This window comes from Salvelinus alpinus, chromosome 2 (genome assembly GCF_045679555.1).
Source record: "Salvelinus alpinus chromosome 2, SLU_Salpinus.1, whole genome shotgun sequence".
NCBI classification, from domain to species: domain Eukaryota; kingdom Metazoa; phylum Chordata; class Actinopteri; order Salmoniformes; family Salmonidae; genus Salvelinus; species Salvelinus alpinus.
The window spans coordinates 59,979,660-60,004,014 of record NC_092087.1 but is presented as its reverse complement, the minus strand read 5'-3'; the positions used below and the strand labels follow the sequence as shown (position 1 = coordinate 60,004,014).

The 24,355-nt window shown below is 42.0% G+C and overlaps 1 long non-coding RNA gene across 1 annotated transcript; it reads left to right on the top strand.

Moving 5' to 3' along the window:
- The first annotated feature begins 677 nt into the window (after positions 1-677).
- LOC139565912 (uncharacterized) lies at positions 678-21,609 on the top strand. The gene is made up of 2 exons (XR_011673005.1): positions 678-840; positions 20,556-21,609. It is a non-coding gene; the product is annotated as an uncharacterized lncRNA (long non-coding RNA).
- Positions 21,610-24,355: the final 2,746 nt, after the last annotated feature.

The window sequence follows — 24,355 nt, the reverse complement described above, 5'->3', positions numbered from 1 at the left end:
CACTCGTAATTATGTGCAGTTAATGTCTTGTAGTGACTGTAGGTTGTATTCTGTATAATGTGTAACTACATGCACGATAGACATTGCTGGGTATACATTGATAACACATCTAACTTGCCCTTGCACATGTGTGTAGGTGCAGATTTTCTCACTGTAGGGATTATACTGGAATGAAGATGTATAGTATAGGCCAATGGATGCTCCTCAGAGGATGAAGGGGAGAACCATCCTACTCAGTAAATTTCATAAAAATAAAAATGTTAAAAACAGGAACATTTATATTTTGGGGGATAAAACTATGCTGAAAATAATCACGTCACCAAACAATTGATTAAAACACTATTTTGCAATGAAGGTCAACCGTAGCCTCAACAGCACTTTGTAGGGTAGCACCATGGTATAGCTGAAGGACAGCTAGCTTCCGTCCTCCTCTGGGTACATTGACTTCAATACAAAGACCTAGGAGGCTCATGGTTCTCACCCCCTTCCATAGACTTACACAGTAATTATGACAACTTCCGGAGGACATCCTCCAAGCTATCATAGCTCTTGCAGTATGAACTGATATGTTATCCACCCAATCAAAGGGTAAGATAATTAATCTAGTACTGAAAGCATAAGCTACAGCTAGCTAGCACTGCAGTGCATAAAATGCAGTGAGTAGTTGAAAAAATTAAGGAGAAGCAAGTGTCATTTTTTTCACTTTCAGTTTCACTTACTTAGCTAGCAAATACAGCTAGCTAGTTTAGGCTACTCAACATCCTGTTCAAACAGAGATATGCTGTGTTAGTTAGCTGGCTATGTCTATCCAACAAAATACTGGAACTCTCCCAAGTCAAGGTAAGCTTTTGGTTTTAATAATTTATTGCCACCAGGGCCTGCCGGTGTAAGTGCTAAACTGCTTACTGACTATACACTGTAACATTACTGCATGATTGTAGCGGTTTACTAAGGCGTTAGTTCTATTAGCTATGTTGACTATGACGTTACTTTAGCTAATATGGTGACAAAGATGTAGGCCGTGTAGAGGTTATGAGATGATTTGGCTTGGAAAGGTTTTTTCGAGAGGAGGAGAGCGCATAGATGTGAGAAGGAATACAATGCGAGAAGGCTGCTATGAAAGTCAACTGTGTTAACACGTGATCAGTGGTGTATTCATTCTGCCGATTCTGTTGAAAAACATTTCTTAAACGGAAGCAAACAAAACAGGGATAAACATACCTGAATTTGTCCAATAGAAACTCTAATTTGCAACTGTTGGACTAATGATTACACCCTACATCAGCTAGATGCAGGCAAGAGTGTGCAATGCAGTATTGTCACAGGGACTGTCTGTCCCTGTGTCACTGTCTGTCACCTCAAATGTTTCTCTTGACCTGTGTGCACCTATGGTGTATACTTTCATTCATAGGCTAGGTTGTAGCACACCTCATGATGGGTATAGGGACAATTTGAGTATCATGTAGTAGCCTAAACCTATCACTGTTACGTTGAACTGGGTGAATGGAATATGAATGACAGTCATCCAAAATGCTGTAATAGAAATAAGGCCATGCTCATTTAAAAAAAAGTGTCCTCCCACATCTTAAACAGCACTGACCACCACTGGTATAAGCCTACTCATGATACATAACCTATAGCCAGGTAACATAAATAATGAATGAATGATGACGTGTAACTAACTGCACGTGTGATATGGTGTTTGAGTCTTAAGTCGGCAGGTCCACACTGGGCTAACACATCCAACACTTGTGTGTGTTCATGTTTTTTCACCATGAATGGACTGACTCTTCTGGGCCAGGTCAGTGAGATAAGGTTGGCCTCTACGGTACTATATCACAGTTCAAAGGCCAGGCCTGCGTGGCTCTACAACTTAACAGTACTTATCCATCACAGTTCAATGGGTTGTCACTTCCGGAGGTCACCGTCACCGTATGTGGGTCAGAAAGGGAGATGGAAGGGCCTCCCGGGTGGCGCAGTGGTCTAAGGCACTGCATTGCAGTGCTAGCTGTGCCACCAGAGACTCTGGGTTCGAGCCCAGGCTCTGTCGCAGCCGGCCGCAACCGGGAGGCCCATGGGGCGGCGCACAATTGGCCTAGCGTCGTCCGGGTTAGAGAGGGTTTGGCCAGCAGGGATATCCTTGTCTCATCGCGCACTAGTGACTCCTGTGGCGGGCCGGGCGCAGTGCACGCTGACCAGGTCGCTAGGTGTACGGCGTTTCCTCCGACACATTGGTGCGGCTGGCTTCCGGGTTGTATGCTTGGTTGGGTTGTGTTTCGGAGGACGCATGGCTCTCGACTTTTGCCTCTCCCGAATCCGTGCGGGAGTTGTAGCGATGAGACAAGACAGTAACGACTAACAATTGGATACCACGAAATTGGGGAGAAAAAGGGGGTAAAAAAAAGAAAAGAAAGGGGGATGGGAACCCCGACAGAGGCTGGTTCTGAAATTGGGCAGGGCAGTGTCGATTTGTATTTTTCAACCACCTTGTCTGCATTTTTTACACAATGGAACCAATGAAATAGTCCTACAAGTGCAACCCTTGCCCATCTAGATCAGGCTCGACCTGGCAGGTTCAATCAAACACTCAAATATTTGAAAGAATACAAATAGTATTTGAACCCTTGGCCGTGTTTGAATACGATTAGAATGCCTCCTTCCTTTTTTCCACTAATTGGAGCAATCACAGATCAAACATGATTGGATATGTGAAAGCAAGGGTCTCTCGGTTTTATTTAACCAATGCGGACATGTCACATCTGTGATTACTTTAAGGAAGGAAGGATGCATTTTTAAACTATTCCAACACGGCCCAGGTCAGGTGCTGAAGTGTATTTCTCCTCCGGTCTATCCATATATCCATTGACCAGAGGGCTTTCTGTATACCTGTCCTGTGCAGGTGTATAAGTACTTATCTCCTTATGCAAACACTGGCAGCTGAGTTTACCAGACTACTTGCAAATGGAAAACCCTTAAGCCGGTGAGTGACTCACCCTATCAAACAAAACGTTATCACACATATACCTACAAAAGATAGCACTATGTTTCTCCTAGGCCACATAATATCACACAGTAAAACTTTGGGTAAACACTTGACCAGCCTCTTATGGGAATAGGACCATATGTAATACACTACCGTTCAAAAGTTTGGGGTCACTTAGAAATTTCCTTGTTTTTGAAAGAAAAGCATAATTTTTGTCCATTAAAATGACTATTGTAGCTGGAAACGGCTGATTTTTTTATGGAATATCTACATAGGCGTACAGAGGCCCATTATCAGCAACCATCACTCCTGTGTTCCAATGGCATGTTGTGTGAGCTAATCCAAGTTTATCATTTTAAAAGGCTAATTGATCATTAGAAAACCCTTTTGCAATTATGTTAGCACAGGTGAAAACAGTTGTCCTGATTAAAGAAGCAATAAAACTGTCCTTCTTTAGACTAGTTGAGTATCTGGAGCATCAGCATTTGTGGGTTCGATTACAGGCTCAAAATGGCCAGAAACAAATAGCTTTCTTCTGAAACCCGTCAGTCTATTCTTGTTCTGAGAAATAAAGGCTATTCAATGCGAGAAATTGCCAAGAAACTGAAGATCTCGTACAACGCTGTGTACTACTCCATTCACAGAACAGCGCAAACTGGCTCTAACCAGAATAGAAAGATGAGCGGGAGGCCCCGGTGCACAACTGAGCAAGAGGACAAGTACATTTGAGTGTCTAGTTTGAGAAACAGATGCCTCACAGGTCCTAAACTGGCAGCTTCATTAAATAGTACCCGCAAAACACCAGTCTCAACGTCAACAGTGAAGAGGCGACTCTGGGATGCTGGTCTTTTGCCCATCTTAATCTTACATTTTTATTGGCCAGTCTGAGAGATGGCTTTTTCTTTTCAACTCTGCCTAGAAGGCCAGCATCCCGGAGTCGCCTCTTCACTGTTGATGTTGAGACTGGTGTTTGCGGGTACTATTAAATGAAGCTGCCAGCAGTTTCCAGCTACAGTAGTCATTTACAACATTAACAATGTCTACACTGAATTTCTGATCAATTTGATGTTATTTCAATGGACAAAAAACAAGGACATTTCTAAGTGCCCCCAAACTTTTGAACAGTAGTGTATATTGCTGGTGTTTTTAATAGATGTCTTTGGGCTACATGTTATATGGTTAGTCATAAGTTACAGTTAGTCATAACTTATGACTAACCAACCTGATGAGTATGAATTACATATTGTTTCAGGATAATTAGCTGATTAATAGCATAGTGATTTATGTTTCTGATCATGATCTAGGCCCCATATGTATCAAGCTTCTCAGAGTAATGTTGATCTATGATCAGGTCCCCTCTGTCCATGTAATCTCATTCATTATGAGATGTTGTTATTGTCCTCCACAATGAAATCTGGGGGGGACAACTATGGATCTGTCTCTGTACATACGAACGTTAGTATGTACATTAGTCACATGCAATATCTCAGACACCACTGGCCCGATTTTGACTAAACTTCGCGAATGATGCATAAATGATGCGTCTTTGTCACGATCGTTGTTAGGTGAAAGAGTGGACCAAGGCGCAGCGTGATATAGATACATCTTCTCTTTTTAATGAAGAAGAAACAAACACGAACACAAACTAAACAAAAAAACAACAAAACGACCGTGAAGCTATAAACGAAAGTGCAGACACAAGCTACTGACGTCAAACATAGACATAGACAATTACCCACAACCTACCTAATGCCTATGGCTGCCTTAAATATGGCTCCCAATCAGAAACAACGATAGACAGCTGTCTCTGATTGAGAACCATTCCAGGCAACCATAGACTTACCTAAACACCTACACTGAACACAACCCCAAGAACTCTACAAAAACTCCCTAGACAATACAACCACCCAAGACGAGACAAACACACACAAACATCCCCCATGTCACACCCTGACCTAACTAAAATAATACAGAAAACAAAGATAACTAAGGCCAGGGCGTGACAGTCTTGCCATAGAGCTATGGCTTTTACAAAAGGATTACGCCAAGGTGGGCGCTATAGTCATCAACTGATATAAAACATTTGGAACAAGTATATCTCCTGTTCCGTTTGAGCTACAGTCAGGACATGTTGTACGTATATGCATCTCCTCAGCAACAAATGTCCCATAAGGACCTATAAGCTCAGCCCATTACAGTTTTAAATCAATGCATCTTCCTATCAACCAGTGGAATCCGTTCTCTGACATCCCGTCCATTGTGAGCTATCAAGTTTTGAGTTTCAGGAGGGAGAAAATACTTGATTTAATTTTGTACTTATTTGAGAAGAAATGGGGAATTATTTAAGAAAAGTGAAAAGGTGCCAATAAATGGCACAACTTCTGTTGTGCCATTTAACAAAGCACTTAACCCCTAACCTTCTCTGCAGTTGACTCGGTGTAATGTATTTGCGTACGTTTATTCCGGCCTTAGGGAGGAGGTCAGTGATGTTGGTTGTGAGAGACTTGCGTCTGCATGGTACTGACTGAAGGGCTGTTCCTTTCTCTGATGCTGAAGGCATGAATCAGCCTGCTAACTGCGTAGGTCTTCAGGCACCCAGCCCACTAGCTGCCTGCTCCCACGGGATCTCACCAATTACTGCTAACCACACTGGCCTGTGGCTCTCTCAATCGAGTCTGTCAGCTAACTATATAATTTAGATGAGCGTGCTTACACAGGAGGTTGGTGGCACCTTAATTGGGGAGAACGGGCTCGTGGTAATGACTGGAGCGGGTTCAGTGGAACGGTATCAAATACATGAAACACATGGTTGCTCCATTCCGGACATTATTATGAGCTGTTCTCCCCTCAACAGAGTGCCCACATTAACCCTGGCACTGCCCGACACAGATGGTAACGAGTATTGAGTGTGCCCACAATGAGAGGGAGCATCGTGACATGTAGAACGATTGAGCACAGGGGAGTTCAAGCGTGACAGCTCTGGCAGGTTTGAATAGAGATTTAAGGACTTCTAAAAAGCCACGCCCTGAAATTTTTGAGTCACAATTTACACAGCAGTAGCCTATCCTGCAGGGTTTTCTCACTCGGTGTTGAGAAACGTGGCGGCTCCAATGGCGTTGCGCAATCCCTCTTTCTCCCACTCCTGTGGGAAAATATCTAAGGATTTCAAAAGGCTCAAACGGGTGCTATCTACTTAAACCATACACTGCATCCATTAGATAATGTATAAATAAAATAAAATAATTTCCTCAGAGTTATTCAGTGGCTGACCTAGTTTCAACTGTTCTGTCTGCGGCTAAGGAACCCTGATCTGTTCACTGGACATGCTACCTTGTACTGGACCTGCTATTTTTTACTCTCTCTCTCTTTCTACCGCACTGGCTGTCTCGACCTCTGAATGCTCGGCTATTTAAAAGCCAACTGACATTTACTCCTGAGGAACTGACCTGTTGCACCCTCTACAACCACTGTGATTATTATTTGACCCTGCTGGTCATCTATGATCCACCCGGCACAGCCAGACGAGGACTGGCCACCCCTCCGAGCCCCGGTTCCTCTCTAGGTTTCTTCCTAGGTTCCTGCCTTTCTAGGGAATTTTTCCTAGCACCGTTCTACATCTGCATTGCTTGCTGTTTGGGGTTTTAGGCTGGGTTTCTGTATAGCACTAACATCTGCTGATGTAAAAAGGGCTTTATAAATACATTTGATTGATTGATTGACTGGGAGTCATTCACAACTTGTACAGCCTTGCTAAATACACACAGCCAACCCTCTACTAGTGAATGACTTTCTATGGCTTCGGATGGGGTCAGGTTTGAGTTGCAGTGTGTTTACTGCAGTTTGGCAACCTTGTTCTATTTCCCCTGATGTGAGAGATAAACAAGTGATTCAAGTCTGCAGATAGGGAAGCACTAGTAATGTTTTAATAAACCAAATTATAATTATGTTGCTCCAAAATCATATTTCTAGTTTGGCAGATCAAAAGTCAACAAGTATGTCGAGCAAAGTTGCACCTCAATGCACTTCAAATAGCAGTTTATGTGAAACAAAATGAAATTCTCCTTGAAAGAACAAAGGACGATGAAAGAGGTGCTTGTGTTCCTCTTGCAGGATGTGGTCACAACTATTTCGGAGACTTGTGAAGACGTTGTCGAAGAAGCCAGCTGTCTTGGCGATCTCTACTTCAACATAGAACAGACAAACGTGTGACAGAACATTTTCTCTTGAATCACCATTATGAGCAATGCCAATATATCAGATGTTATACCCCTCCGAAAAAGAACCCCCTTTAGCTGAGCATATTTCTCTCCAAACACTCTAAGTGTAGAAGATTATTGGTATTGAGCTGAAAGTCTTAAATTGAGCACAGTGACTTATGGGGATTGTTCTCCCATACAGCTTGACTCATGGCATCATACCTGTGGGCAAAGAGAGGGCTGTAGTGTTTTTAGTGCTAAATGTCACAAAACTACAGGACTGAGTCACTCACTGTGAAAGTATTTCAAGGGGACCGACTCACAGAAAGGTATCTGTTTGGATATGCGGCGTCGGCCTTTGTTCCAGAACCTGTAAGGAATTGAGTTAAGCTGTTGTAACCTTGGCTTTTTTAGCAGGAACATAAATGCATAAAATGCACATTCATTTACATATAAGTATGTCAATACAAGGACAAACTGGTAGTGTTGGTTAATATTTAATTAAAACCCTTATTTAAATCACAACTTGCCTTTCAACAACATGTCTTCTGTAGCGGCAAGAAATGTGCTCTCTACGAGAACAAAAAGTCACCCCGAGACATTGTCTTCAAGCCTTCTCATCCTACCGAATTACAGTGGGAAAAATGTGTCATGCTGTGTAGGGAAATAACTGTGTCAGTCAAACGACGCCAGGGAGATATTAATGTTGGCACATGAGAGAGCCTGCTAGGAAGGGGTCTGTCACAAAGTGCACAGAAGCATGGGACGGATGCGTGGATCCTACACAGTTCATCCAAGGCCTATATGGTTTTCTAAGACATACTGTCTGTGTTACTCTGCCTGTGGTGTGTTCTTTTTTGATCTGACCATCCTGCTGCATCCGTCTGTTCTCATATGAATGAGAGAGAGGGAGGAAGGGAGGGGGGGTGATCTACAGGTAGCTTACCTCATACGTTGGGGCAGTACCTCAGGACACAGATGCTCTGTTACCTTCAATACCTTAAATACTCCAAGTGACTCATATCTTTGCAACTGTGGCCTAAGCAGGACATAACGTATCAGTGGTACAGTCGTAGCTATAGTGAGAGTTGCTATTTATCTTATGGAGTCAGATCATTTGTTTAATAGGCTAATTGCTTACATGCTGATGAACTGAGGTCCACACTCCAGACCAGTTGGTGGTGGTAGTGCACCTTAAAGTTGGTTGCCAACCGCCATATAAAGTCCAAAGAAGAAGACTGAAGGAGGAGAGATACTAGAAGCTAACTTGGTTTACCCTTTTATCTGTGGATTCATTGTTGAAGTAGAGGACTAGCTAGCTAAATTGCCATGAATGTTTAACACTTTTTGACCTGTCCCCAAATGAATATAGTTGGGTCAGAGTTCGTTTTGATATTTCGGCCTGCCTTTCCTGATTGCGTCTGGTGTGGATGGACAAAATCAACATGCTCGCGATGGCTACCCAGACACAAGCGTGCGCCCAGTCTAGTCAGCATGTTGTTAGTCTTATTACGAGTCGCATGGGAGGTATATATAATATACCTTTTATACACATAAAATATTACTGCCCACTACATCCAGGGTTGGGGAGTAACTGATTACATATGATCTGTAATCTGATTATAAAAAAACTGTAACTACATTTTAGTCACTATGCAGATGCTCTTATCCAGAGCAAATAGGGATACATGCCTTATTTAAGGGCACATTGACAGATTTTTCACCTAGTCAGCTCAGGGATTTGAACCAGTGACCTTTCATTTACTGGCACAATGTTCTTAACCGCTAGCCTGTCTGCCACCCAATGTAATCAATTGCATTACAAGGAAAAATATTGTAATCAGATTACAGATTACTTTTAATTCAGAAAGGATGTTTGCGGGGAAACAAATACATTGACACCTTTTCTCAATGACAATCAATTCAGCATTTAAAAAAGGCGCAAATTAAAGTTTGTTCCACCTGAGCAAGTCTGACCACAAGTCAGAGACCACTATGATGACACACCAAATGCATTTGATGGATCCGTTTAGTCTTCTTCCAATGCCTCTTAAGGGGAAAGTAACTGACAGTAATCAGATTATGTTACTGAGTTTGGGTAATTCTAAAATTACATTACTGATTAGAATGTTGGACAGATAACTAGTAACTGTAACGGATTACATTTCAAAAGTAACCTACCTAACCCTGATGGTCATACAGCTCTCTCGTTCTCTATCACTCTCTTTTTCTCTCTCGCTCTCTATCACTCTCTCTTTTTCTCTCTCTCTCAGAATGAATGACAAAGCTAAAGCGAAGTGAGATAATTAACAACAACAGAATTTTTTTATGATTGTAATAGTGATTAGAGAAAGGGAGAAACAAATACAGTGCCATCAGAAAGTATTCACACCCTTTGACTTTTTCCACATTTTGTTGTGTTACAGCCTGATTTTAAAATTGATTAAATGTAGATTTTGTGTCACTGATCTACACATAATGCCCCATAATGTCAAAGTGCAATTATGTTTATAGAAATGTTTCCAAATTAATACAAAATTAAAAGCTGAAATGTCTTGAGTCAATCAATATTCAACCCTTTTGTTATGGCTAGCGTAAATAAGTTCAGGAGTACAAATGTGCTGGATTATGTTTTGTTGCACCTGTGTGCAACAATAGTGTTACATATGCTTTTTTGATTACTACCCCATCTCTGTACACCACACATACAGTTAGTTGTAAGGTCCCTCAGTCAAGCAGTGAATTTCAAGCACAGATTCAACCACAAAGACAATGGAGGTATTTCTATGATTTGCAAAGGGCACATATTAGTATATAGGTAAAAAAAAGCAGACATTAAATATCCCTTTGAGTACACCCAGTCACTACAAAGATACAGGCCTCCTTCCTAACTCAGTTGCCAGAGAGGAAGGAAACCATTCAGGGATTTCACCATGAGGCCAATGTTTGGGGGAAATCCAACACAACACCATCACTGAGTACCACTCTTCATATTTTCAAGCACGGTGGTGGCTGCATAAATGTTTTTGGCAATGTTCCCTCTAATTATTTGCATCACTGAGCAAATTTCAGGTCTGCTGAGTGCAAACTTGAATGTTGTGAAAATTCTGTGCAAATTCCGGCGCACGTTTACTGTGAACACTGAGGCTGTACCTGTTTTAAGTTAGTTTTAACAGTGGTCAAGTAGTCTACTGTGGCTATTTGATCATAATGTAAGCCTAACAGAGTGGCCTACTGTCACGGCCATCGAAAGAAGTGGACCAAAGTGCAGCGTGGTGAGCGTACATTTTCTTTTCTTTTAGTAAATGTTGCCAACAAAACAAGAAACGAAGAAACAACCGTGAAGCTTACAGGGCTATAGTGCCACTAACAAAGATAACTACCCACAATCCTAAAAGGAAAAAAGGCTGCCTAAGTATGATTCCCAATCAGAGACAACGACAGACAGCTGTCCCTGATTGAGAACCATACCTGGCCAAACATAGAAATATAAATCATAGAAATAAAGAACATTGCCCACCCAGAATGCCCACCCAAATCACACCCTGCCCAAACCAAAAAGAGACATAAAAAAGGCTCTCTAAGGTCAGGGCGTGACATTAACCTGTTTATCCACTTGTGCTTCAGACAAGGAGGTGACTGAAAATGTTGTTATGTTTGATGCAAGAAACCACTTTACAAAATAAAATGCATAATTATTCCCATACCATTATTACAGAGAATCAGACAAATTATGCTACCCTCTGCCGATTGGCTACTTAGCTTATTCAAGCCTGTCTCAAAATGTGTTTCAAATATGTCTAGAAATGCACACGTTTTGTTCTCATGTAGGTGGCAATCACTCCATTGCTGTCTACAAATGATCAATAACTGGGCTAATAACTTACTAACTAGCAAAGGATGTGTACAAATGTGCACAAGTCACTACATGTAGCTCTCGCTTTGTAGAGCATCTACTCACAACTGCTGATGCTGTAAAAACAGTCCAGTTCGATGTGAATGGCACAGATCCATATGGCAATGGTATATTTAAGCAATAAGGCACAAGTGGATGTGGTATATGACCAATATACCATGGCTAAGGGCTGTTCTTAGCACAACGCAACGTGGAGTGCCTGGATACAGCCCTTGGCCGTGGTATATTGGCTATATACCACAAACCTCCGAGGTGCCTTATTGCTATTATAAACTGGTTACCAACGTAATTAGAGCAGTAAAAACAAATGTTTTGTCATACCCGTGGTATATGGTCTGATATACCACGGCTGCCAGCCAATCAGCATTCAGTGCTCGAACCACCCAGTTTATAATTGCATATAGGCCTACTGCAGCTGATTGGTTATGGCGCACCAGTCTGTGTAGAATATGTGCCTAAATTGTGCCTGTCAATGCAATGAAATCCTACTCTGATGCGTTCTGCCTACAACAAAATATCTTGTATAGTTAGTTTTGCATACTAAAAGTCTTGCATAGTTTGTTTTGTTTCGGTATGTTGCATTGAAAATGGATAATATTGTGTTGATTTGATCCCAATTCCCACAGTAAAGGGACACGTTGATAGTGGTAACAGGGAAACTCTAGAAAGTTGAGTGAAGTTCAATCTCGTGCTTCTCTGCGTGCTGATATTTCTTCTGCGTGGCAGTCGTGGGAAGCTGCACGCCCGCACACACGTGCAGCTTAGAGGGAACATTGGGTATGGGTATGCTTGTCATCGGCAAGGACTAGGGAGTTTTTGAGGATAAAAATAAACGGAATAGAGCTAAGGATAGGCCAAATTCTAGAGAAAAACTTGGTCCAGTCTGCCTTTCAATAGACACTGGGAGACAAATTCACCTTTCAGGAGGACAATTAACTAAAACACATGGCCAAATATACACTGGAGTTGCTTATCAAGACGACATTGAATGTTCCTGAGTGGCCAAGTTACAGTGTTGACTGAAATTGGCTTGAAAATCTATGGCAAGACTTGAAATGGCTGTCTAGCGATGATCAATAACCAACTTGACAGAGCTTGAAGAATTTTTTAAGAATGGCCAAAATTTGTACAGTCCAGGTGTGCAAAGCTCTTACCCAGAAATACTCACAGCTGTTATCGCTGCTAAAGGTGATTCTAACATGTATTGACTCAGGGGGTTGAATACTTATCTAATCAAGATATATTAGTGTTTTATTTTCCATACATTTTTCTAAAATGTTTGAATTTTTCTTCCACTTTGACATTACAGAGTAGTTTGTGTAGATCAATGACAAACAATAACAAATAAATCAATTTTAATCTCAGTTTGTAAGACAACAAAATGTGGAAAAAGTCAAGGGGTGTGATTACTTTCTCAAGGCACTGTATATATACACTGAACAAAAATATAAATGCAACATGTAAAGTGTTGGTCACATGTTTCATGTGCAGAAATAAAAAATTCCATACATTTTCCATACGCACAAAAAGTGTATTTCTCTCAAATTTTGGGCACAAATTTGCTTACATCCCTGTTACTGAGTATTTCTACTTTGCCAATATAATCCATCCACCTGACAGGTGTGGCATATCAAGAAGCTAATTAAACAGCATAATCATTACACAGGTGCACCTTGTGCTGAGGACAGTAAAATGCCACTCTAAAATGTGCAGTTTGTCACACAATACAGTGTATATTTTTGTTCTGGATAAATTACGCTCACGTGTCAACTTACTCTCACACAGGAATAATCATATAAAGCACCACTGCTGCACTGTTGCAGAATTATTTTGTTGTGGAGATTGTAAAAATGTAAATGCAATATTTCCCAAAACCTTTACGTCAAATATGTATATTTGAGTGTTTTTATTTTAGCACAAAAGCATGCTGACAATCAAGAAATCCTGCCAAAAGAACAAATGATGCAATTAACAAGTACATATCATTAATTATTTTACTGTCATGTGAAAATGCATTTCTTTCTGTACTGTCTGAATGTAATGTATGTGTGAGTGTACAGTATGTGTGCATTTATTGTGCGTGTGTGCGATTTTATGTGTGTGCGTGTGTGTGCACGCGTGTGTTTGTTTGCATGTATGTGAAAGCACAGGAAGCTTTAGCGGTGAAATGCGATCGCAGGGTTACTCACTGAGTAACAGGAGGAACATGACTGTGGCAGTGTGGGTACGGGATGGATATGGCGTTCCCAAGTGGGTTGTGGGACGTGTTGACACTGGCGGGAAGCTCCCTCCCACGCCAAAGCCTTTAAAGTGATACCTCTCTCCCTGTGGAGTTAACACAATCCAGATCCGTGTCATACTCCCTCCAAATCACTCCCCACACACACACGCAGACACGGACAGAAACACTGCTAAGACCCGGGGAGTCGAAACCGTGATTCATGCCAAAACATTTTTCACATGAGGGACAAAGAAAGAAAAGAGCAGTGAGAAAAGGTTGAGAGATTTGGCAACATGTAGAGACTCATAGACTTGGCTGGGGTCCCCCAGTTTTCAGAAATCTGAGGCTGTTAGAAAGTACATGGTACGGACTTGCTCTGTAACTGACATCACCACCGATTTTATGCCTCAGAGATAAAGCTTGGGAAATCCCATAATAGTGTAGGAGTAATAATTTATGTATAAACTGTTTATACTGATCTGTTCTGCATTCTCTCCAGAAGTCAATATATACACACACACCCCCTGTTACAAATGTGTGCCATCTCACACCTGTGCCCTGGCAATTAACTGTCAAATTGGTAACTATCACACATTGCACCGGGAGAGGTGACAACATGGCCCCCTTTTTCAGTGCAACTCCTCTGTGTTGTTTACAGTCACAAAGAGTCATGAAAAAGTGGGCCAAGCGCACTCATGTGTCCTTTGTATCACCTTACAGTCATTTACAAGCCTGCAAGGTGTTTGGAGGACACTGACCTACAGAATATGAGTGAATGGGGAAGAGAGGAAGAGATCCCTATGGGAATTCCAAGAGACTATCATTAGTTTAGACTCGGCTACCTACAGTCACAGTGCCATCTGGCCAAGTGGCACTACCAGAGAGAAGAGGTGAAATCGACACGTGAATCAAAACACAGACACTTTCTGGGGATGGTAATCACCCTGCGTAAGGGTTGGATTAGATATCCTCCTCGCTCGGCTCTGGGACAGGAAGCGTATCCTCCTCCACTGCCAACATGCTCAACTGAAACTCAATTCCCAATACAGAGAGGGGCTTTGAAGACGAGTAATGGCATTAGAAAGGAAATGGGACCACCTTTTAGTTGAACCACCATCCTCAACAACATTCCTCATCTGCCTTTTCAAAATCTCCTCAGTGAACTGCACGTCACCTGTCAAGGATCTAATCTAGATTCAGAACCAAAAATATGATATGTTTTCGTCTGATAACAGCCTGGTCTTGTGTACAATACAATCAAGCAAGTCAAAAGCTAACCTCCATTTCCCATGGGATGTTTCTTCTCTCCTTAATCAGGTCATTTGTTGGAGCTCTGTTTAGCAACAAGTGAATTGAGTCGGGTAGACCGGTGCTGGTTGTCACACTTTTTACTTGTGTGTGTTTCTCAACACCAGCATATTTTACAAGACTCTTTTCAATCTTAGGAGAAATACCAAGGTCTTGGGTTGAAATGGGGGCCCTTTTTATCCTCATATTGTCCTTTTTCCAACATTAAGTTATAAGCCATCAAACACAATCTGTTCACTTGTGACATCCAGCCTCAATATGGGGTTGGTTGTCACAATGTTTGCTAGTAGCTTATTACTGTTAACAGGAAATGAAGCAATATACATAAAATACAGAGTCTTAGAAATAGCCAAGCCTTTCGTTGATCAAACAATATTCCTAACAAAATTCAGCATTTTATGCCTTGATAATAACATATGACATGTGGGTGTGTGACAGAACAAATATGTGTGTGAGAGGGAGGGAGGCAATGAAGGGAGCTTGGGATTTATTGTATACTGGCAGTTTCAATGTCCCTGAACAATATGTTTACAATGGGTTGGATTGTGAAAAGGGAATTTCCATGTACAAATTTGGTGGCAAATGAAAGCTAAGAGTTTAGTGTGTACTACAGTAGCTAGCTAGTCTGTACTCGCTAGCTAGCCTAGCTAGTGTGTAATAGCTAGCTGCACAAGCAACAGTAGCTACCATAACGCCCTGTACCAGAGCTAGTGCGCCGACTGGTATGTGTGTTGCAAACTGACGCCTTGGAACAAAGCTACTGCAATAGACGCAACCAACAAACGTCTACAGGTTGCGCGCACACACGCATTTGAGACACAAAAATTCCATCTGAGATGCACGTGCATAAACTTTGAGGTTAGCAGACCAGGCGGCGTCAGTGTGCATAATCCGCAGCTGAGTTCTTCTCTATATTTTGTTTTAAATTAAGGCATTTACAGTGCCTTCAGAAAGTATTGATACCTCTTGAATTATTCCACATTTTGTTTTACAGCCTGAATTCAAAATGTATTCAATTGCTTTTTTAATGTTTTTTTCTCACCCATCTACACACAATAATACCCCATAATTGTGAAACCATGTTTTTAGACATTTTTGCAAATTTATTGAAAATGAAACAAAAAAAATCTGATTTACCTAAGTATTCACACCCCTGAGTCAATACATGTTAAATCCCCTTTGGCAGCAATTACAGCTGTGAGTCTTTCCGGGTAAGTCTCTAAGAGCTTTGCACACCTGGATTGTACAATATTTGCACATTATTCTTTGTTAATCATTACTAGACAGCCATTTTCAAGTCTTGCCATAGATTTTCAAGTCGATGTAAGTGAAAACTAGATATGCCACTCAGGAACATTCAATATCATCACGGTAAGCAATTTGTGAGTATATTTGGCCTTGCGTTTAAGGTTATTGTCCTGTAGAAAGGTGAATTTGTCTCCCAGTGTCTGTTGGAAAGTAGACTGAACCAGGTTTGCCTTTAGGATTTTGCCTGTGGTTAGATTTATTCAGTTTATTTTTATTTAAAAAATATACTCCCTAGTCCTTGCCAATGACAAGCATACCCAAAACATGATGCAGCTACCAACATGCTTGAAAATATGAAGAGTGGTACTCAGTGATGTGTTCTGTTCGATTTGCCCCAAATGTAACAGTACTCTTCTTGTGTTGTGTACAATCAATCATCGACACGAACTCCAACTTGTAACACCAGTCATGGAGATTTATTCTGATAGAAACAGTACAAAATTGCACGTCATGCAATGCACGGCTCACCATCCAACTGCACTCACGCACGCTGGTTTGGTGCTTGTTCACTGGAACGATTACCAAAATAATACAGCAATTACAATATAATATTTTGAACAACGTACCTGATAGAAACAGCACAAAATTGCACGTCATGCAATGTACGGCTCACCATCCAACTCTGCACTCACGCACTGTACAAAATATACGAACCCCCCCACCCGACACAGTAAGTTGCTAGCTAGTATTAGCTGGAATTCTCTACAACAAAATGCACAACAAATATTCACCAAAAAACGCTACATCTTATGTGTGGTGTTCTAATAACATTTACAAACAAATTGATATAAATTGTACATTTAAATCATCACTTGGGAGTATAAAAATCACTTTTGACGTACAGTGGTTTGCAACCAACAACTTACCGCTGGTTTGGTGCTTGTTCACTGGGACGATTCTAACTGAAACATCCTCCCCCGTAAGCAAGCTACGCAAACCAGCCAATAAGATGCCATGTTGAGTAGGTGAAGGCAAGACAAAAATAAAACCAAAAACCCATTGATTTAACAATAGAGTGGCAAGGGGAATTACCAATATAACCCTGTTACACAAACATAATGCTTTGTATTTAGGACACAGTTTATTTCTTTGCCACAGTTTTTTGCAGTTTTACTTTAGTGCCTTATTGCAAACAGGATGCATGTTTTGGAATATTTGTATTATGTACAGGCTTCCTTATTTAGACTCTGTCATTTAGGTTAGTATTGTGGAGTAACTACAATGTTGTTGATCCATCCTCAACTCTGTAATTGTTTTAAAGTCACCATTGGTGAGTGGTTTCCTTCCTCTCTGGCAACTGAATTAGGAAGGACGCCTGCATCTTTGTAGTGTAATTAATGTAATTAATAACTTCACCATGCTCAAAAGGATATTCAATGTCTGTAAAAAATAAAAAATAAAAACATAATTCCACTTTGACATTATGGGGTATTGTGTGTAGGCCAGTAACACAAAATATAAATGTAATCCATTTTAAATTCAGGCTGTGACTCAACAAAATGTGGGAAAAGCGAAGGGGTGTGAACTTTGACGGCTCTGTGTACATTATTCAACCGTACAGTTCAGTACAATACAGTACAGTACATGAGAGTTTAGTACAGTAAAGTACAGTACAATTCAGAAATAGGTTTGAAATGTAGCTCTTCCTTTCCTCTTTTCAACAAACATAATTGTTACATTTACATTTTACATTTAAGTCATTTAGCAGACGCTCTTATCCAGAGCGACTTACAAATTGGTGCATTCACCTTATGATATCCAGTGGAACAACCACTTTACAATAGTGCATCTAACTCTTTTAAGGGGGGGGGTTAGAAGGATTACTTTATCCTATCCTAGGTATTCCTTAAAGAGGTGGGGTTTCAGGTGTCTCCGGAAGGTGGTGATTGACTCCGCTGACCTGGCGTCGTGAGGGAGTTTGTTCCACCATTGGGGTGCCAGAGCAGCGAACAGTTTTGACTGGGCTGAGCGGGAACTGTACTTCCTCAGAGGTAGGGAGGCGAGCAGGCCAGAGGTGGATGAACGCAGTGCCCTTGTTTGGGTGTAGGGCCTGATCAGAGCCTGAAGGTACGGAGGTGCCGTTCCCCTCACAGCTCCGTAGGCAAGCACCATGGTCTTGTAGCGGATGCGAGCTTCAACTGGAAGCCAGTGGAGAGAGCGGAGGAGCGGGGTGACGTGAGAGAACTTGGGAAAGTTGAACACCAGACGGACTGCGGCGTTCTGGATGAGTTGTTCATTTGTTCAGTTGTTCATTGTTCATGGATAATCCCAAAAGTCTATAAATTACAAAGAAATTTCAAAGATTTTTTTTTTTACTTACACCTCTGAAGGCAGAAATTATGTGATCGATTGACTCAATGATTAGGGCGGAGCTTACATTTCAAACGTGAAAACATGTGATTGGTTGCCTCAATGGTGAGGGCAAAGTTAACATTTCAAAAGGGCTGCATAATCTGAGAGGATATTTGACCAGTCTGCTATAGTGAGCAAACATATATATTTTTTTGCTTTAATGCATGATTCTGTTTTTGTAGATAACTATATTTGTCATTTGAAAGTTGTTTCTATGCTAATCTCACAAATAAAGTTTTGAATATGTTGTTCACTAAATAACCTGCTAGCAAGCTACCTGGTGGTGGTAAGATAGCTAGCTAAATTATTTTCAATAGCCTTGTTATCTGCTATTAGCGAAAATAATTGTTGCTGTATTCTGATTCATCAATCTATAAGCTCTCCTAGTAAGTGTTAGCTAAACTGTTTTAGCCATTGCATTTAGCAACTGTTTTGCTAACATAGCCAAATAATTAGCCAGCAGCACAGGCCAAATCGGGAATCCACATTTAACAAAGCTCTGTTTAGCAAGAAAAGGGGAACTATATTTGTTTTTTTATCTGTAAATTGTAAATTAAATCAGACTATTAATTGCATTGTATAGCTAGCATGAGCTGATGGCCCAAGATTTATTTCTGACATAGTATGTCAACACACTGGAAGTCAACACAGTTCTCTGCATAACTACCCTCGGGATAACAAGAACATTGCTTACTCACTTCAACCTTATCATGTCTGAGGCAGAAAAGCCAACAGTATCATTCTTTCTGCCATAGATTACTCCGAGGCAGAAAAACAATTTTATTACTCCAATAAATCTTCCTCTGAGGCAACAAAAATCCAAAGTATATTCTATTCTATAACATTTCCTTCCTCAGAGGCAGCAGCGTTTTCAAGATAGCTATAATACCCTAGTAACCTCCCCTGAGGAAGCAGTAACCTTACTAGATTACAATTTCTGTCATGTATCTTCCCTGGAGACAGGACAGTAGCAAGTACATTGCTTACTCACTTCAACCTTACCCCCTCTGAGGGGTAGACAGGTGTGGGGCAGGCAGCAGGGCAGGGCTCTCCAACCCTGTTCCTAGAGACCTACCTTCCTGTAGGTTTTCATTCCAACCTTAATCTAGCACATCTGATTTGAATAATTAGCTGGTTGAAAGTTGAATCAGGTTAGTTACAACTAGGGTTGGTGCAAAAACCTACAGGAGGGTGGCTCTCCAGGAACAGGGTTGGAGAGCCTTGTTTTAGGGACATGCACACATATATGGTGCTGTGGCACAGGAATGAAGCCAGTGTAATGTGTGTGAGGATCAGCATAGCAATCCTTGACCCTTGACACACAGCAACTAAGCAGCTCCAAGGGCGCAATGCTGCTCCCTGTGGTCATTCCCCAGGTCCTGGAGGTCAGCCAGTGCCAGCACGTAATATCTGTACCTCCTGGCAATGCACAAAACTCTGTTTTCCAGGACGTACAGGACAAAATTGTAGCAGCAAAATTATGTTCGGTGCCCTAGCCACAGCATTTCCTTTCAATATCAGTGGGCATGTCCATACAACAACCCCCATATTCACCACAGAGGTATACAGCAACTGCAACTGCTGCCTGCCCCACGCCTGGCCAAACCTGTTGCATCCACAGCAGATCAGGTCCTGGCCTCACTGCTGCTCAGGACCCTCAGCATGCTGTACACCAAAGTGGTGTGTATTCATAGAGCCAAGGGAAGCCAGGCTTCCCCAAAAAATGACCAAGAAAGAAAGAAAAAATCTACTAAATAATGTATCTTTTGTCTCTCTATGTTTCATAAATGTCCTTCAATTCGCAAGAAGCTGAATGTATCTCACCGCAGAAAGCATCCAAGTGATTGAAACAGCACCCCTCTGTCTCTGTATGTGTAGTCCATCTATGCTGTCTGGTCAAAAAGAGTATGCCATTGTTGCCGCCAGTGGCATTGAATGCAAGAGAAGCCAGCGAGCATTTGGCCTCCCTTGATAAAAAAATAAATAAAATAATAGCCAATCAACGTTGAGGTAAACTGAGTGAGCTCAGCTGTGAATGGTCCTGGGGCACCAAAAAATAAGTGTCAAGGGAAGCCAGTTTGAATTTGGCTTCACAACAATCACATCACATTACAAGCTGTCATTATCAGAAAACTTGAATAAACTTGTAGTTTATGTGTCGGGGGGCTAGGGTCAGTTGGTTACCTGGAGTACTTCTCCTGTCTTATCCAGTGTCCTGTGTGAATTTAAGTATGCTCTCTCTAATTCTCTCGTTCTCTCTTTCTCTCTGAGAACCTGAGCCCTAGGACCATACGTCAGGACTACCGGGCATGATGACACCTTGCTGTCCCCAGTCCGCCTGGCCTTGCTGCTATTCCAGTTTCAACTGTTCTGCCTGCGGTTACGGAACCCCTACCTGTCCCAGACCTGCTGTTTTCAACTCTTAATGATCGGCTATGAAAAGCCAACTGAGATTTATTCCTGATTATTATTTGACCATGCTTGTCATTTATGAACATTTTGAAAATCTTGGCTCTCTCTAATTTTCTCCTTCTCTCTTTCTTTCTCTCGGAGGACCTGAGCCCTAGGACCATACGTCGGGACTACCGGCCGTGGTGACTCCTTGCTGTCCCCAGTCCGCCTGGCCTTGCTGCTATTCCAGTTTCAACTGTTCTGCCTGCGGTTATGGAACCCCTACCTGTCCCAGACCTGCTGTTTTCAACTCTTAATGATCGGCTATGAAAAGCCAACTGAGATTTATTCCTGATTATTATTTGACCATGCTTGTCATTTATGAACATTTTGAAAATCTTGGCTCTCTCTAATTTTCTCCTTCTCTCTTTCTTTCTCTCGGAGGACCTGGGCCCTAGGACCATGCGTCGGGACTGCCGCCCGTGGTGACTACTTGCTGTCCCCAGTCCGCCTGGCCTTGCTGCTATTCCAGTTTCAGCTGTTCTGCCTGCGGTTATGGAACCGCCACCTGTCCCAGACCTGTTGTTTTTCAACTCTTGATGATCGGCTATGAAAAGCCAACTGAAAATTATTCATGATTATTATTTGACCATGCTTGTCACTTATGAACATTTTTGAACATCTTGGCATAGTTCTGTTATAATCTCCACCCGGCACAGCCAGAAGAGGACTGGCCACCCCTCATAGCCTGGTTCCTCTCTAGGTTTCTTCCTAGGTTTTGGCCTTTCTAGGGAGTTTTTCCTAGCCACCGTGCTTCTACACCTGCATTACTAGCTGTTTGGGGTTTTAGGCTGGGTGTCTGTACAGCACTTCGAGATATTAGCTGATGTACGAAGGGCTATATAAAATAAAATTGATTGATTGATTGATTGCATCTCGCTAAAATCGTCACTTTCCTAAATTAGCCATGGATGGTGATAGGGATTTGGACTTTTGGTTTTACTTAATTCTCCGTACTGGCCAATGATTATAACGGTGATTCTGATTCAACCATGAATTCATACATTGTGCCCCTGGCCTGAGAGGATGGAAGTTCAACATGTAATGTAGTAATGTTAGGCTAAGGGACAGATCCACATTTACTGTGGGGATGGTCCAAAATAGGGGAGGGTTGTCAAACGTATATTTTTGCTTTGGGGAGGGTTGTGTGGTTTTTGGGATGGCACAGGGGAGGGTAGTGCATTTTTTCCCTGTTTTACATTTGCTCTTCAGCTCGTATTTTCCCGATAAACAATGGCTTGACTTACTCTTGATATTACCCTAACAAAGTTTAGAAACGTTGTGAAGGTTTGGTATGGTGTGGCTATTATTAAGCTTTAGCTACCGCATGCCTGTGATATGAAGGAAGTACACTCCAACTGACTCCGACAGTTGAACTTGAGATGAGGAAGACTGTTTCAGGCCTACCAAGTTACTCCTATAATCTAACAATATAATGCATTTCTTTATACAAAATATTTGGATTGAAAATTAACAAATTATCCTCCTTCTGATCTTCTATATCTATATAACAGACGCAGTAGTCATCTGTATAAAGAAATGCATGTTGGTGTCATAGCATGCCACCAGTATATCTCTATCTCTCTGGGGTTAAGCCTAAATATATATATATATACTGTATATATACACTGCTCAAAAAAATAAAGGGAACACTTAAACAACACAATGTAACTCCAAGTCAATCACACTTCTGTGAAATCAAACTGTCCACTTAGGAAGCAACACTGATTGACAATACATTTCACATGCTGTTGTGCAAATGGAATAGACAACAGGTGGAAATTATAGGCAATTAGCAAGACACCCCCAATAAAGGAGTGGTTCTGCAGGTGGTGACCACAGACCACTTCTCAGTTCCTATGCTTCCCGGCTGATGTTTTGGTCACTTTTGAATGCTGGCGGTGCTTTCACTCTAGTGGTAGCATGAGACGGAGTCTACAACCCACACAAGTGGCTCAGGTAGTGCAGCTCATCCAGGATGGCACATCAATGCGAGCTGTGGCAAGAAGGTTTGCTGTGTCTGTCAGCGTAGTGTCCAGAGCATGGAGGCGCTACCAGGAGACAGGCCAGTACATCAGGAGACGTGGAGGAGGCCGTAGGAGGGCAACAACCCAGCAGCAGGACCGCTACCTCCGCCTTTGTGCAAGGAGGAGCACTGCCAGAGCCCTGCAAAATGACCTCCAGCAGGCCACAAATGTGCATGTGTCTGCTCAAACGGTCAGAAACAGACTCCATGAGGGTGGTATGAGGGCCCGACGTCCACAGGTGGGGGTTGTGCTTACAGCCCAACACCGTGCAGGACGTTTGGCATTTTCCAGAGAACACCAAGATTGGCAAATTTGCCACTGGCGCCCTGTGCTCTTCACAGATGAAAGCAGGTTCACACTGAGCACATGTGACAGACGTGACAGAGTCTGGAGACGCCGTGGAGAACATCCAGCATGACCGGTTTGGCGGTGGGTCAGTCATGGTGTGGGGTGGCATTTCTTTGGGGGGCCGCACAGCCCTCCATGTGCTCGCCAGAGGTAGCCTGACTGCCATTAGGTACCGAGATGAGATCCTCAGACCCCTTGTGAGACCATATGCTGGTGCGGTTGGCCCTGGGTTCCTCCTAATGCAAGACAATGCTAGACCTCATGTGGCTGGAGTGTGTCAGCAGTTCCTGCAAGAGGAAGGCATTGATGCTATGGACTGGCCCGCCCGTTCCCCAGACCTGAATCCAATTGAGCACATCTGGGACATCATGTCTCGCTCCATCCACCAACGCCACGTTGCACCACAGACTGTCCAGGAGTTGGCGGATGCTTTAGTCCAGGTCTGGGAGGAGATCCATCAGGAGACCATCCCCCACCTCATCAGGAGCATGCCCAGGCGTTGTAGGGAGGTCATACAGGCACGTGGAGGCCACACACACTACTGAGCCTCATTTTGACTTGTTTTAAGGACATTACATCAAAGTTGGATCAGCCTGTAGTGTGGTTTTCCACTTTAATTCTGAGTGTGACTCCAAATCCAGACCTCCATGGGTTGATACATTTGATTTCCATTGATAATTTCTGTGTGATTTTATTGTCAGCACATTCAACTATGTAAATTAAAAAGTATTTAATAAGAATATTTCATTCATTCAGATCTAGGATGTGTTATTTTAGTGTTCCCTTAATTTTTTTGAGCAGTGTATATAGAACCAGTCAAAAGTTTGGACACACCTACTCATTCCAGGATTTTACTTATTTTTACTGTTTTCTACATTGTAGAATAATAGTGAAGACATCAAAACTATGAAATAACCAAAGAAGTGTTAAACAAACAAAAAACAACATTTGAGATTCTTCAAGGTAGCCACCCTTTGCCTTGATGACAGCATTGCACACTCTTTGCATTCTCTCAACCAGCTTCATGAGGTAGTCACCTGGAATGCATTTCAATTAACAGGTGTGCCTTGTTAAAAGTTAATTTATGGAATTTATTTCCTTCTTAATTAATTTGTTGTTGCATCTGGCATCTGGCAGCACCTCCAGGTAAGATAAGGTTAAAGTTATGTTCTAAAATGACTGCTGTCTCAGGAGACGTTACCAGGGCAGAAAAGCTACCTTTAAAACACTGCTGCCTCTGAGGAA